General features: G+C 41.0%; 1 protein-coding gene and 1 long non-coding RNA gene across 4 annotated transcripts in view; one reads left to right on the forward strand and one right to left on the reverse strand.

Annotated features, from left to right (window-relative positions):
- Window positions 1–362: 362 nt before the first annotated feature.
- On the reverse strand, window positions 363–3410 carry LOC121828074 (uncharacterized). The gene is made up of 2 exons (XR_013050052.1): window positions 3208–3410; window positions 363–1232 (listed from the first exon to the last, which is right to left on the reverse strand). It is a non-coding gene; the product is annotated as an uncharacterized LOC121828074 (long non-coding RNA).
- Window positions 3411–3628: 218 nt separating this feature from the next.
- Cntn4 (contactin 4) overlaps window positions 3629–15526 on the forward strand; it is a 1007992-nt gene continuing 996094 nt past the window's right edge. The window contains exon 1 of one of the 3 annotated variants that reach the window (XM_042273735.2): window positions 3629–3775. The gene's annotated coding sequence lies outside the window, so the exon portion shown is untranslated. The remainder of the gene's footprint in view (window positions 3776–15526) is intronic. The other 2 variants (XM_042273733.2, XM_042273730.2) reach the window with 2 other exon arrangements.

Below are 15526 nucleotides of genomic sequence, written 5' to 3' on the forward strand. Positions count from 1 at the left end.
TGTGTGTGTTGTGTATATGTGAGCATGTGTATGGATAGATACATGTGCCTGTGAGTGTACATGTAGAGGCCAGAGGGAGACTTCAGGAGTCTTCCCCTACTGCTCTCCATTTTATATTTTGAGCCAGAGTGTCTCCATTAACCTAAGGCTGGTTAGGCTGGCTGGCCATCCAGCCCCAGATATCTGCCTATATCCACCCCAGTACCTGCAAAAGGTAGAGTTATAGACATTTGACCATGCCTGGGACTTTTTCCTAGGTTTTGGGGATTTGAACTAAGCTCCTCTTGCTTTTGCAGTAAGCACTCTTACCCATTGTGTTATCTCCTCATCTCTGGATCACTTAATTCATGTCACTTAGATGACACAACATGGCGTTTATGGATTCTTTTTTTTTTTTAATTCCCACTGGGTATGAGGAATCAGCAGAAAATTGACTCAGATAAGATGTGGTCAAAAGAAACATATTCTTTTTCTGTAAAGCTCTTTTTTTTTCATCTCTTACATTAAATTCACACCCACCACAAGCCCTAGATGTGTGAAGAAAGACTGAGCGGGTGGGGTGGGACAGAGCTATGTCCTTTCTGGAGTTTTCAGTGCTGTCTCACGCTGAGTGAAACCTGCTGATATATTCCATCCGTGTCTCCAAAAAGTCGAAAGCATTTCTAGTGCTGATTTCCCTTAAGAGTTATCAGACCTCATTCAGATTGGTTTAATGAGTGTAAGAGGTGACCTTGTGCCCAAATAGATACTCCCATATTAAAATATCTGCATCTTACACTTCACATATATGTGCAAATATTTTGGAGGGTCCATGAGGGTTATTGAAACTCTCTGCTGACATGCCACACAGGCTAAATGGGTAAGGGAAGTTTTCCGCTTTGTTACAATGATGATTATTTGCAAATGACATGAGCACCAGTCATTCATTCATGCACTGATACAGAGCTGGGTCTCTGTGCAGTGGTATTGAACTCTACTGGTGGTGTTAATTGATTCGTTTGGAAGATTTCCCCCCAGAGAATCCCAATCACAGGTTCCCTGAGCAAGGAACTAACACTTAGCTGGGGGGCCTGGATATGCAGGGATACACATGTGAGGATGGTGTCTTCAAAATAAGCCACCCCCATCTCCTGGCAGAGGCTGATTCTCTTAGGAACACTCCCCAATCAGGAGAGCTATAGTGAGAAGCTTGCTTTTCTTGGCCAAGGTAGCAGTTCAGCCTTGCTTCTTCCCTGCAGGATGGAAAAACGGGACTGGATTATTGCTTTTATTTTAAACTAGATGCAGGTTGATGGAAAGACACCCCCCCCCCCAGCATAACAGTTAACTGACATCCCAGCAATCCGACCCAGATCTGTCTCTCCAGATATACACTGTTTTCCTTACTAGACAGTCGGTCATTTCTGGAGCAGATTCTAAGTAATGGCCATCCTGAGTTTCCTTGCATAAGCTAGAGTACACTGTCTCACATGCAGTGAATTAAAATAATTAAAGAAAAGAATTATTGGTAAGAGAGCATATAACCTATTCAGAATTGAAACTCAGAATGCATAGTTAAGGGAATTTGCTCATACTGTTCATAAAAGTTTGAAAACTGTTTTGGTAGTCCCCCCATCTCTCTCTCTCTCTCTCTCTCTCTCTCTCTCTCTCTCTCTCTCTCTCTCTCTCTTCCACTTTTTGTTAATTGTCTATAGAATTTAAAATACCATGTTTCCTCTTAATGAGCTGAGTGTATATGTACACAAAGGCATGTTTTCTTGTAAGATAGGCAATTTTCCGTTATCAACTTTTACTGAAACTCATATATATATATATATATATATATATATATATATATATGGACTCATATATATTACCTGAAACTATTACTTAAAAATAGAATATAGATTGTTTGGGCTTAAGAAGGAAACAGGCATGGGGGAGTGTAGTGAGAGGACAAATACGAGACAAGTTAATTCATATATATATATATATATATATATATGAAAATGTAATAATTTAGCCTATTATTTTGTATGGGTAAAGTTAATTTGAAAAATACAAAAGAAGCAACATTATTTTTTTTTAAAAAAAGCAATGCAGCAAAAGTTATCAGAATCATGGATCATGGTGGATTTGAAGTGAAGAGAAAACAATCAGCTTTAGTAATTTACCAGGGAAATCACATCACCAACATTCCTTATCTGTAAAATTTCCTTCACAAGAGAGAAGGGAGGGGCCTAAGTCTGTCTAATTTTAAGAGCCTAGAAAATGAGGAGAGGGGCTCTTTCCTCCAGCAATAACCTCAGCAGTCGTGATAGAAACTCATGTGATACCTATCCCCTCGTTAAGATTTGCTCATTTCTCAAGAACTGATTACATTAAAAATCAACGACAGTAATAACCCAAGACAAGAGTCTAAATATAAAACAAAATCCCTTTTATCAACTAAGGGGGCTGCCTCATGTGTTCAGAGGAGTTGAGTGTTTGCTTACCACAGTAGTTTAAAAATAGTTTTCCAGTTAACATCTTTCCCACATAATGGAGATGTCAGGGTAGGTTTGCATGATTGTGTAAATAAACGGTCAGGAGTTGTTTATGTCGCTCTGAACTGCTGAGACATGCACAGGAAGGCTGAGTTCTGTAGAATCTCCCGGGGCTTTTATTTTTTTTCCCCTAGGGAGAGAAACTCAGCCTCTCTTGGGGTTGCTGGAAATGGATTCTGCATGAGCCCCACTGGGCTGCCTCTCAGCCTGTCAGATTCTCTTTGCACAGGGACCAAGGAAGGGGGCTCAGACTTCCTTCTCAGTCTCTATGGCTAGCTTGAGATTTAGAGTTGGGGTGAAGGGAGCCATTTCTGCAAGGAAACAGTAGAGTCCCATAGAATGACCAGAGCACCGTCATTATCCACTGCACCTGCTTTTAATAGCGAGGCTTTTAATATGCCCCCACACAAGACAAACTGATCCTTGTCCCTATTTTATCGCAAATGTTTCCTCCACTCCATCCCTCAAGTGCATTCCAGCTTGAAAGTAAATTGTATCCCTAAGACATTAGGTCCGTTACACTGTCTGTCTGGCCAATGTCCTCCGCCTAAGAACAAGCAAATAACACCGCCCCTAAAGCCACCTCCTTCCACAACCCAAGTTCAGTACTACCTACTACCGCTCACCCCAAACCTATGCGCAGCAATTCTCAGCCCAGACGTGGTATCCCTGGCCAGACCACCTTGAAGATCCTCCGGATTCCAACTGTGCAGGAAGCCAGAGGCAGGTCGTGCTTCCTTGTTCCCCAATACTCAGGTGGCAAAGGAAGATGCCCTTCTCTTCATGTACCCTTGGACAAACACACCCTTTGTGTCCCGCTACAGAAACCAGACAGGGCCAGTCCGGCCTGGCAATGCTCCCTTTACCAGTGTCCAGCGTGGGGACTCGGGGTCGCCTCCCCAGGGCAAGGCGGTGCAGGAACTGCGCCTGGGGGCGCGCTGCCTCTGGTGGAGCACTGAGCATGCCCAGCTCCGCCGAGCGAGGCCCCCGCCCTCCCCTAGCCTCGCCCCCTCCCTGCGAGTCTTCCCCTGGCGGCAGCAAGCGAGCCGGCTACTGCCTGAACTCCGGCGCGCCGGGTTTTGAGAGCTGCCAAGAGCGGGAGGAGGGAGGGGGCGCGCGGCAGCCACAGAGCACCAGGTTCATAACCAGGATTGGTCGCAAGTAGGGAGCTTTTGCCACTCTGCCGGGACCCTCGGACGCTGGCGGCATCGCGCGCGAGGTTCTCCGAAGAGCTGCCCTGGGCGCCTCCGGTAAGTCCAGCCTGGCTCGGGAGCGCAGTATCCCCCGGGCACCCTGCCTGGTTCACGGCTTGGGAGAAAAGAGCATGGTCCTTATGGGCTGGGGAAGGACAGGTGAGAACCCCGGGTTGTCTCTCCTGAAGGGCTGACCAGAGACTGTGAGGAGCTGAGAACACTCCACCTGGTAAGTGGCAGCTCTCCCGTGGACGCCACTGTCACCTCACGGTAACCCCTCTTCTTCTTTATTAGTGTGAAAAGAAGTTTGTTGCGCTGCAAGACAGCCACGAAACAAGGAGCCTATAGCAGAAAATACATCCAGAAACCTTAAAATAAGCGCCTCCAGCGGGGGTCACGCGATTGCCCTCTCCGTGCGTCCTCGCTCCGGGGTGCGCATTCTTGCTTGAGGTTTTTTCTTTCTGAGTGTTGGGTTTCCCATACCCACTCAGGTGCAACCCACAGTATGAGCCGGTGAACTTGGGTTGGAATTTGAAGGGACTTGGACATCCAGGCTCTGGAGACTGGGACTTAACATAGACTGGGACTCACGATAGAAAGAGCCCTTTTGAAAGGCTCCTTTTTGGAGTGCCCACAGCGTACCAGGCTCCCTGCAAAGCACAGTGGTGGCTGCGCGGTGAACGAGGTTAACCAGGGCTCTGCTGTTGTGGAAGGCATAAAGATTTCCCCAGTGTTGGTCTTGGGAGCGTGTAGGGGCAGCGTGTATTTCCAATAACTTCTGGGGAGGGTGTGTGTGTGTGTGTGTGTGTGTGTGTGTGTGTGTGTGTGTGTTCAGTTTCTTTGGGAAAGGAAAACGCAACCGCATCATCTCCTCTCCACACGCAGCAGTGAGATCGGCACCAGGCGCCCCACAGATGCCAACCCTTTTGCTCTCAAAAATGTTCCTTCATTTCTGCTCTTTACCTCTCTCTAGTACATATGTTTCACTAAAACTGAAAGGTGTGGGTGAGGTAGACGTAGGAGGATTAGGGCTCCCCAGTCTCTTGAACTAAGCAGAACCTGATGCATGAATGCATTTTGCAGCACAGCGCAGCTCCTGAGAGGGAGCTGCTTAGTGCATTGGGAAGATAAGGTGTAGGTTGTGGGGCTCCGGCTCTAGGTTCTGATGGCAAAGATTTGCGGAGGTTGTGACCAGGTTAATCAGTGTGACTGATAATCTTGGGTGTGCAGCATGCGCGGAAGAAGGCACTCTAGATCTTAGGGGCACATTACAGGATTGTTTGTAAGGCAGGTCCTGTGAGCCCGGCTCGCTGAACTTTTTCTAGTTTCCTATAGGAATCAACATGGGGGCGAGACTTGTTTTTCAGAATAAAGGTGGGGTTTTGTTTTGTTTTGTTTTAATTGCGTGGGCATTTCCAGTAATTTACAATGATGGGAGCTGAGTGTTTCAAGGAACAAACACAACAGAACTGATTCTTTTGGACTCCTACAGAATAATTTGGAATGCACTTTTCTGTTTTTGCGTGTTGAGGTTTATGGTTCGTGTTCTTTAGCACAGTAGGAGCACAAGCAGCTGGTGTAGCCTTTCGTGGGGGAGGGCACCCTACAGTAGCATTCAAGCCAGACTGAGGAGCAGGTTTGTTGTCTCACTACATACAGGGGTATAAACAGGTGTTAGCATCATGTCAGGAGGCAGACACACCTTGGGTGGTCAAGAGGAAACAGATTTTGCCATAAATTTGTTTTTGGTACCTTCATCTAGATTTCATTCAGGATAGTTTAGTTATCTTCAAAGTAGTTGTGGGCAGTAGGAAACATTGCTAAGGATCAAAAACCTAATTCCCTTACATCATGACTTTTCCTACTTTATAAAATTCTACTCACTGCCTCCCTTCACTTAAAGTAAAAGAAAGCATTGGTGTTTTGACTGACTTTAATGGCCTATCTAGGTGTAAAAGACCATAATGATAAGCCTCATTATTGTTCAGCGTGGAACTCACCAGGTTGCTTGCAAACTCAGAAAGCTCTTTTGAATTAGAGGCTACAACTCTAAGAAAAGTCACTTGTTGTTAAAGCTGCCTTTGGAAATTGCAGCAAAGGCAGAACTCTTATTTGTAGCCTGTGAACCCACTTGTACTTTTTCTGGGATGAGGACTTTCACATCAGTTGGGAGGCAGTTAAGAACCTCCTGTAGTCCTTCCATAAGTATCCAATTAAGGGTGATTAAAAAACAACCCTGTCAAATGAGGCTTTTTTGTTTTTAATCGTCTCTTTATTTTACCCACATCTTCATGTTCAGAAGTATGTCTTGCACTTTTTCCTCTAAGCCCTAAGTCTTTTGACTGCAAATTCTTTCAAAATTTCCACAGAATAACAAAATCTTATCTGCAATATAAATTTTATAAAAATCAAAATCAAAATAGCCTAATGAATTAAGCCTGTTGTCTGAAACCACCCTTTTATAATCCTGACTTACCCATCTACCTGATGTCTCCAACTTTATCTGATAATGGTTTCAATGTGTTTTCATTTTCTTTGTTATATTCAAGTCAGATGCAAAAAATGCATTAGGTGTAACCTCTCGTTTTATCAGAAGAAATTAAACTTCGTTGTGAACTTGCTTTTATAGGATTTTAAATGAGTGAATCTATTTCATATGAGAGTCAAGGGCAGGTGCCTATTCATTGATGGAGACAGATTCTTTGTTTCTATTATTTTGTGTCCATAAAACAGCATTTTAAGTTTCTCAGAGGTTCTCGTATTTAGCATCTAAAGTGTTTTCTTTTTCTTCATCTTTTTCCCTCAGTTTCTTTTATTTTCTGTGAGAAGAAAATTTGAGCACTAAATCACTAAGATACGTTTGCAATTTGAGGACATTTGCAAATGTGGTATGGTAAAATACAGAGTGCAAGAAAGCCACAACATGAGATACTCAATCGTAATGTTTTATGTATTTGGGGGAATTGTTTGTACTACTGAGACATCACTCCTATTAAGGGATCACTGCCAGCTTGGGAATTTCTGTTACCATTCCCTCTTTATTTGTGTCATCACATCATCTGTGACATAGTAGCCACTTGCAAAAGTGCTGGGAATCTCTCTCTTCTAAGCTGTTTGCTTGTCATGAGGCAAGTGAATGGTGGGATGATCTGTAAGAAGCCATGCCTGAAAGGAATCATCCTAATTCTGGATGCAAACATAGGTAAAAATATGTAGTTTTTAAGAAGAAACACACTGGGGATCAGGAGTGAACAAGCAAAGAACAGTGTCCACACTGCAGTTCTGTGTGCAGGGTAGAAAGGCCTTTGACCTTGAAGTAGATTCACCTGGTTCCACATGTGCTTCTAACACTCATGGGAGTGGGAAAGATAATTTCTTCCTTCTGGGAGCCTGAGGTATTTTTAGCTTTAAAGTTGGAACAACATCCATTTTAAGGTTTCATGATAGGGGTAAAACATAAGGTGATAAGCAAAGAACTTGACTGTATTAGATTGCCTAGTTTAAGATCTCTAATAAATGAGTCAGAAAAACATATTGCTTCATGTGTAAAATAGATTTCTGATTCGTGTCGTGTCCCAATATGGGTGATTTTGGCAGCAATTCCAAAAGGTGTGAGTCAGAGACCACCTTTCTTGCATTCTGTGGTGAGACTGCTTATTCCCATGGGATTTTAGAAGAAAGACCTTGGGTGTTAATTGCCTAGGCTGCCAGGTGGTTCAGATCACTTTTGCCTAGGTACCTAGGTAACTCAGATCCATGTGGGTGAAGCTACATGCTTAAAGGAGGCTGGAAGATGTGGTCTACCTATAGATCTGATAAGGAAATCCGTGGTGAGGTGAGCAGCAAGCATCCTCTGACATTCTGTCACTGAAAATTTTGTTTTATACATGTTACTCCACATCTCCCTAATACCTTGGATTTTCAGGCAGGGGAAGACATTTTTCTAAACACTTTGCCTTCCTAAGTAGCTATTCTTATGTCTATTGTACAAATGAGGAAATGTTGGAAGGATGAACTAAATAATTTTACATTATAGTTAATGATGCTGTTAGGATTTGAACCATAGTTTGAGTTTCGAGTTGATCTTTTATGGTTTCATTTTGTTTTCAAGCAAAGACACTATAGTACTTTTTGGTTTGGGTCTCAGTAATTTTCTTACTTAAGCCATGGGTTACTTTCCCCCTTTTTGCCTCTGTGCATATCAATGCAATAAAAAATTCCTGGAGGATAACAAAGAACGCAGTCTAAAGCATATGAGATAGAGTTTGGTTTGTGGATTTATCCAGGACCCAGAGAAGATCTTCAAATTTCCCTCTCTCTCATGGCAATAAATCACTCACACCTGCTACCCAAGGAACATTTACCTGGTCCTAAAGCTCCCAACATAGAAGCCCTGCACTAAGCATTCTACAACAGAAGTATTTGGGAGATATGTTTCTCAGCAAATATATCTTTTTTGGGAGATTCACAGCTTAAAAAAAAAAAAAAAAAGTCTGCCCCCCTCCCTCACTTTGGTCAGGGTGTTTTTTTTTTTTTTTTTTTTTTTTTTTATTGATTTCACCCATTAGGGAGAGAGCTCCTCTCCTCTCAGCTTTGCAAAATCAACCTTTAAGACATTCTGCGCCTGACTACAGGGACCTGTCCCAGCAACCTTAGTGTCCTCTCAAATAAACTCTCATTCAAGCTGCCAACCTGCCATTTTATCTCATTCACCCTAGAGGAGAGACCTAGTCACACAGTACTTGTGTGTTTCTCCTTTATAAACATGCCAGTGGCAGCAAAGGAAAAATGAGTAGTCAAGAAAAAGATGCCAAGGGATTTCCTCCCGAAGGATCGTCTGTGCTAATCTTTTTCTCCTTTTAATTTGTATTCAGTTGTGGACTTTCACAGTTAATGATATTCTCACCTCTCACTTAACGTTTCCCCAATCACCTGTATTCATTTCCTCCTGAGTTTCTTTCTATCTTATGTCCTCAGAAATCTGCCTCCTTCAAATTTATAACTTTTTCCTTCACCGTCTTTTACTTCCATGGCATATATGTGTAAGGGAAGGGCTGGTATTTATTCTAGTTTTAAAATTTATATGTGTATGGAGGCAGAGGGGATTGGGCCATGGCATGTATGAGGAGGTCAGAGGGCAACTTGTGAGAGTCAATTCTGTCTTTTCATCATGTTTCCCGGGGCTATGAGACTTGGCAGCCAGCATCTTTACCCACTGAGATATCTTACCTGCCCTCTTGTACATGCTAGCTAATTGTTATACCACCCAGCTACACTCCCAACTTGTGTGTGCATGTATTTTTTCAAGTCATTATTGTGTTTTAATGGAGTTGAAGGAATAAGAGAGCTTAAGCACAGTAACTGTCATGTTGTCAAATGTCCAATAAGCCACATTCCACAGGTCCTTTAAGACAACCGGGAACTGATGTTGTGGTAATCATAAATCATGAGTGACATTGCTCATCTTGGGTAGTCCAGTGTTCTCTTTGTAGTTCCTGACTGCCTGGCCTTTCTTGGAGGTGTTTATGGAGTTCAGTTGAGTACACTTCTATAGCTTTATCCTCCTCTAAGTCCATAGATTTCTGATCTTTCAAGAGAGTTGTACTGTGTGAGGAGAGCAATTCTCCAGAGAATGTTGCAGAGATTGCTATAGGCCAATAGTGACAGTGGTTATGATGTTGTCTGCCTGTATTTTCGCTGGACTGAAGTGGGTCACTTTGCTCCAAAGGGAGCTGAGAAGAAGTACTCATTGAATGCCCCTGAAGAAAGGGAAACAGGATTCAGAAATAACTCTCCTCTCATTGTCTCAGACTTCCAGTGACATTAGCTAATCTTTCCCCATTTCCCACTCCAGATGCAGAAAAGGAGAGTGAAGTTGTGTTATGAACATACATCTCCATTTTCCCATTACCTTTGTGTTTTATTATTATCTTGTTCTTAGTGTATAATGTAAATTGAAACTATTTCTTTGAGTTGGAAATCTTGGGCTGGAAAGGTAACTAAGAGATGAATACCTCTTAATACTCCTTCAGAGGACCAGAATTTGCTTCATAGCACCCCTGTGAGAGCTCACAGCCACCTGTAACTCCAATTTTATGGGAATTATTTCATTTCACCTCAACAGGAGGCTTCATATTCATGCACATAGCCATGCACAAAAACCACAGATACCTAAATAAAGATAAATCTTTTTTGAAAAATGCACATGTGAGCAAGACCAGGACAGAAGAACACTAATTTTACCTTTCTATAATGTATTGTTTCCATACAGCAAGGAGATTGCTTAGTGAGAATCTTTGTGGAGCAGGGAACTATTTTTCCTGCTTCCCAAGACTTCATGTAGGTCTTCACCCTGGCCACCCAGATAACCCTTATAGACAAGAGTTTGAACTCACCTGGAACATTAACTTTCCATTGTTATAGATGTGTTACCACCAGGGAGATCCTTTGTCTTCTGGGGAGTCACCCTGTGTCATTCAGAGTGAAGTTAACATTAGGGTGGCCTGAGCTTGCAGGGGGAAATCCCTTCTTGTTTTGTTTTTAGCATATTGCTCCAATATGCCTCAAATGAGAAGCCCTGGTGGTATTGTGACTTTTTTTAACTCATAAGCTGTTTTTGACTTAAGCTGGTCTGAGCTGAGATGGATTTGTTTTTTCTTGTTTTAATTTAAGTCAGTCCTGATTTATGAGATCAATGAGGGAAAAAAAAAGCAAAGAATTCTAGATAAGGATGGGAGCATTTTTGTTTGTTTTTGTTGGGTTGGGTTTCTCCCCTTCTGAACTCTTTTGATGTGTTATTTTTGTTGGTGGGTTTAACAGCAGTTCCACTCAACTGTAATAAATCATAGTTCTAGCCAAGAACCATTTGGCATCCTCCCTACCCAGACACGTATATTTGTCACTACATCATAAAACCAAAGCTCTCGTATTTCTCAAAGCTCATTGCCTTGCACAAAGCAAAGACAGAGATATGCTAAAAACCACTTCCACAGGCCTGATTCTCTCTGGCTCCCCTTATGAGATATTCCCTTTTCTAAACTAGATCACCTGCCTGTTTCCTGTCCCTCTCAGTTTTACCACGTCAGCTTATCTTTACCCATTTAAGAACTTGACATGTGATCCCCCATCCCCTTGTTTACATTGCCTTTCTGTCCTCTGCTGTGGTTAGTACAGCTTGCACAATTCCCCACTCCAATGTCACTCGACACAGCCTCTTTCAGTACCACCTAGGTACATACATACTGACATCAGACTTGTTTGTGTGCTATGATGGTTAAGCAGCCCTGCTAATTTTTCCATGACTCAGGGGATCCCAGGATGCAATACATTCACTTATAACACTAGCAAAACCCTAGGGAATCCAGGACAAGTTTGCTGCCCTGCCCACTGCTTTGTAACACTCCAGATTCCACAAGCACTCAGCACCATGTGAGTTCTTTAGAACAATGGGTAATAGCTTGAAATCAAAATTATTACCAGTTCCAGATCCATTGGGTACCAGCTGTACAACTGTGACAAAATTAACTGCCCCCTGGAGAATATAGTTTTGTCATCTATATAATAGTAGCAAATAGATTTTGTAGAATTCATCAAAGTTTTAAAATATTATGAATTGGAGATAAAGCAAGGGCAGTACATGGGAGAGGCTGGGGGGAAGAAAAGGAAGGGAAACTGATGTAATAATATTTTAACTTCAAAAATAAAACAATTGAAATCTTTAAAAATGATTCAAACTATTGCATCCATCAATAGGTTGAAGGCAAGGTGGGTCCTTAGTTTCCTTTGTTATTTTTAGTAACAAAATTAAATAAAACTGTGAATAACTGAAATACAATTAATTTAACCAGCTACTTCAATGAGGTAGTCCCTGCAGATAAAAGAGGTTTATGGAAATGCTGTGTAGTCTTTCATTCAAAGTACAAATGGCACCATGAATAAATTATACTAAAATTAAAATAGCTTCCTTTGTTGTTGATCATTGTAGTCACTTTTAAGTATCTTTTACCTAAACCCTTCACAGATACAGCTCCCAGAACATGCCAGGTGGCACCAATACAGTTGAATAAGAATAACTAAAAATAAGCTAAGAATATATGCTCATAGAATATTAGTTATGGCTTGAGCCATTTCTGCTAAGATAGTAAGATTGGTTTAAATGTTTATGGTAAATATTTGATTTTAATACTTTTAAATCAAGGTTGACTGTGGGATTAGTTCATTTTTAGACAAGGTTTAATTTTTTTCTCTATGCTACACTTAACCATTTTTTTTTTCATTGTTTGGAAATAGAAATTATTTGCTATGTTTAGGCAAGGTCTGCTTCAGGTCAACCTTTACAATGCCTTTTTTCCTCAAAATTAAAATAACAATGTAGTGCTTTTTGAGGAAGGGAGTTTGGTTTATAAGAAAATGGGAGGTAGGATAACACAATCATTGAGGATAATAATGATCTTGAGGATTCTTTAAAAAAAAAAAATAACCCAGAACATGGACTGGATTTTTAAACAGTTCTTATGGGCTGTAGAGATGTCGCTGTGTTTAAAAGCACTTGCTGCTCTTCCAGAGGACATCAGTTCAGTTTCCAGGACCCACGTGCCACCTTATAACTACCTGTTTATTAAATGCAATTCCAGGAAATATGAGTCCCTTTTCTGGCCCTGTGGGTACACATAAATTACAAATAGATTTGTTTTTGTTTTTAGAGAAATTAAGTAAGATGATGCATATAAGGTACCCTTTGTTTACCACTATGAACTTCCCTCTCTGACTTTGGGGTCAATCTTTGTATACCAGAAACTCTGTGCCCTGCACAGTTGTGTTGGTAGAAATGTTCAGTATTCCTGTCTCCATTTGCTTTCAAGGTTGTCACAACAGTCCCAGAAAGGGCAGGTGTTTCATGTGTTCTTATAATGGGTCCAATTTGAATGAGAAGGAAATCAAACAAGAACATATGACTTATTTGACAGGCCATGTTCTTTTAGGCTTGATTCTCGGCACACTGCCATCATTTCGTGTTGTGTGTATTTGTATTGTCATCTGTATTATGATGACTATTCAACTCTGAAGTGTAAATATGAGTACTCTGTTGTTAGGGACGCATGTGATTATCTGTTAGCTCGCTATTTATTCTAGACTCTGCAGACTTGGGAGTCTGGCTTTCTTTTTGTTGTACTTGTAGATGGGTGATGTGCAGAGAGAGATAACAGCAATGTAAGTTACACATCTAACTCCTGGTAATGATTACAATACAAACATGGTCATCGGGCATTATTCAATGCAAGTAAGTGATTGTAAATAGGGCTTGGCTTTAATCTAAAAATGTACCTTTGAAAAGTGATAAATAAACAAATAAAATTGTTTCCTTTCATGCATAAGCACATTAATAGATAAATGAAATGTATTTGGTTTTTTGTTTTGTTTTCTTTTTCTTTTTGTTTTCTTTTGTTAGTACACAGGATTGAAACTAAGGCCCTTAAACACGCTTGGTAAAAATTCCACCCCTGAGTCAATTCCACATCCCTGTTTGTACTTTTTATTTTGAAGAAGAATCTCACTAAGTTGTTCAGGCTAAGGTTGAACTCATTTTGTAGCCTTAGCACAGAATCCCCAAATAGGATCTGCCTTCCTCAGATTTCTAAGTGGCTGAGAACATAGGCCTGTCCCACCAGGCAGAGCTATAATTAACTTCTTTTTAAACATTTTTTATTTATTATTATTGTGTATGTGTGTATTACAGGGTGTGGGTATTTGTGAGTGTGCCAAGGCACATGTGAGGAGGCCACATGTGGATTTGTTTTTCCTCTTTCAATGTTATACATTCTGGGTATCATATTCATGTTTCTGAGCTTGCTCAGTAAGCACCTTTGCCCACAGATCCATCTCGGTGTTCCCTGTAGTTTTCATCTTGATAATACAAGATGGAGAATAGGCCACTACAAAAAGTCTGAATTGTACTGATGAGTCTGAATCCATGCCCTACTTCTTGACAGCTGGATGGTCCAGACACATAGTAACCTTTCCCAAGGTTCATTTTCTTATCTTTGTATTTATATTTGATATAACATCAATCATACATATAATACAGAGACACCACAAACATTATATAGAATATGCACATGCTTGTTTTGGGACATAGCACAGCCAATCACATGCTTGGTAAGGGTCCAAGTTTGGATTCCCAGCGCCAATGAAAAAAGTTGAACACAGAGTGTGGTATACTTATAGGAGTGGGTAGCAGTTTCCCTAAGTTTTACCAGTTATTCTAGCCAATCGATGAGCTCTGTTTTCAGTGAGCTACTAACCGTGTCTCAACAAATCACACAGAGATCAACTGAGTAAGATACTTGATATTGACCTCTGTCTTCCACATTTATGTGCACACATGTACCCATATACATTCACAGTGATCACAACACATATTGTAAACAGTAGAGGTTTGTTGTTTGAATGTTAAATGATCTTATAATAAAAAAAATCCCAGAGCCAGATATTGGGATGAAAGCTGAAAGATCGGAGATGCAGAGTAAGCCATAGCCAACCTCATCTCGCCAAATCCTCAGCCAATCCTGTTTCCTCAGACTGAAAGCCTCTGAGTCCTCACCCAAAAGGGTCTCAGCTGTACTGCTTTAGTTCCTATCTCCTTACAGCTTATATACCTTTCTTTGTCCAGCCATGTCACCTCCATGGATTAACAGCATGTGTGCTTCCAAGTACTGGGATTAAAGGTATGTGCCACCACTGTCTGGCTCTGTTCCCAGTGTGGTCTTGAACTTACAGAGATTCAGATGGATCTCTGCCTCTGGAGTGATAGGATTAAGTGTGTGTGCCACCACTGTGCAGCCTCTGTCTAATCTAGTGGCTGACTCTGTCCTCTGATCTTCAGGCAAGCTTTATTAGGGTACACAATATATCACCACAAAGGTTCAGTAACCTTATATCTACTTTTGTACTACACACAGAGCATGTTCTGTATTGATGGTCTATGTATTTGTTGATATAATAAGCAGTGCCCCTGTTCTGTTACCCATTTCTGCAGTACTGGGACACTCAACTGAGTAAGAAGATCCCACTGTGTGTAGCTGGGGCTACACTGGTGATCCCTGTATGTTTCTCTTGCCTTTCAAATTCATAAACATGATTCTTTGCTTTGGTGAACTACACGTTTCTATTGTCTGCTTCTTACTGCTTTCAAACAAGAAAAAATAAACATATGAGCTGTTCAAATAGCATTCACAGTAATCATTAGAAAGCTATGAGTAAGGCTCTTGGAAATTTTTTTGTAAGAAAATAATAATATTGATGTTTCTCATCCATTTTTTACATTCTTGGTTTCTCTCTCTCTTTTTTTTTCTGAGTTGTGATAAGATATTGTGGTTAGATATCACATGTATAATAGAAATACAAAATAACCTGCTTTGACAATACATATTTGTCATATATTTTGCACCATGACTATATATATATTTTTAAAGATGTATTTGTTTTCATTTGGTATGTATGAGTCTTTGCATGCATGCATAACACATGTGTGCAGTACTCTTTGAGGCCCACAGAGGGCATCAGATCCCCTGGAATCAAATTTTTAGGTGATTGTGAGCAGCAGTGCAGGTCCTTTGCACCAGTGGCAACTGCTCTTAACCACTGAGCCATGAGATTCCTGTATTGTGTTTTTTGTTTGTTTGTTTGTTTGTTTTTTGAGTCTCTGTTGTCTTACTACATTTCAGTAAACTCATTGGACGGTCTGACTCTGAATATAACATGCCTTCTGTTTTAAATATATTTTTTGAAGGAGCATGTCAGTTTAATTAC

Source organism: Peromyscus maniculatus, chromosome 3 (genome assembly GCF_049852395.1).
Source record: "Peromyscus maniculatus bairdii isolate BWxNUB_F1_BW_parent chromosome 3, HU_Pman_BW_mat_3.1, whole genome shotgun sequence".
Taxonomy (NCBI): domain Eukaryota; kingdom Metazoa; phylum Chordata; class Mammalia; order Rodentia; family Cricetidae; genus Peromyscus; species Peromyscus maniculatus.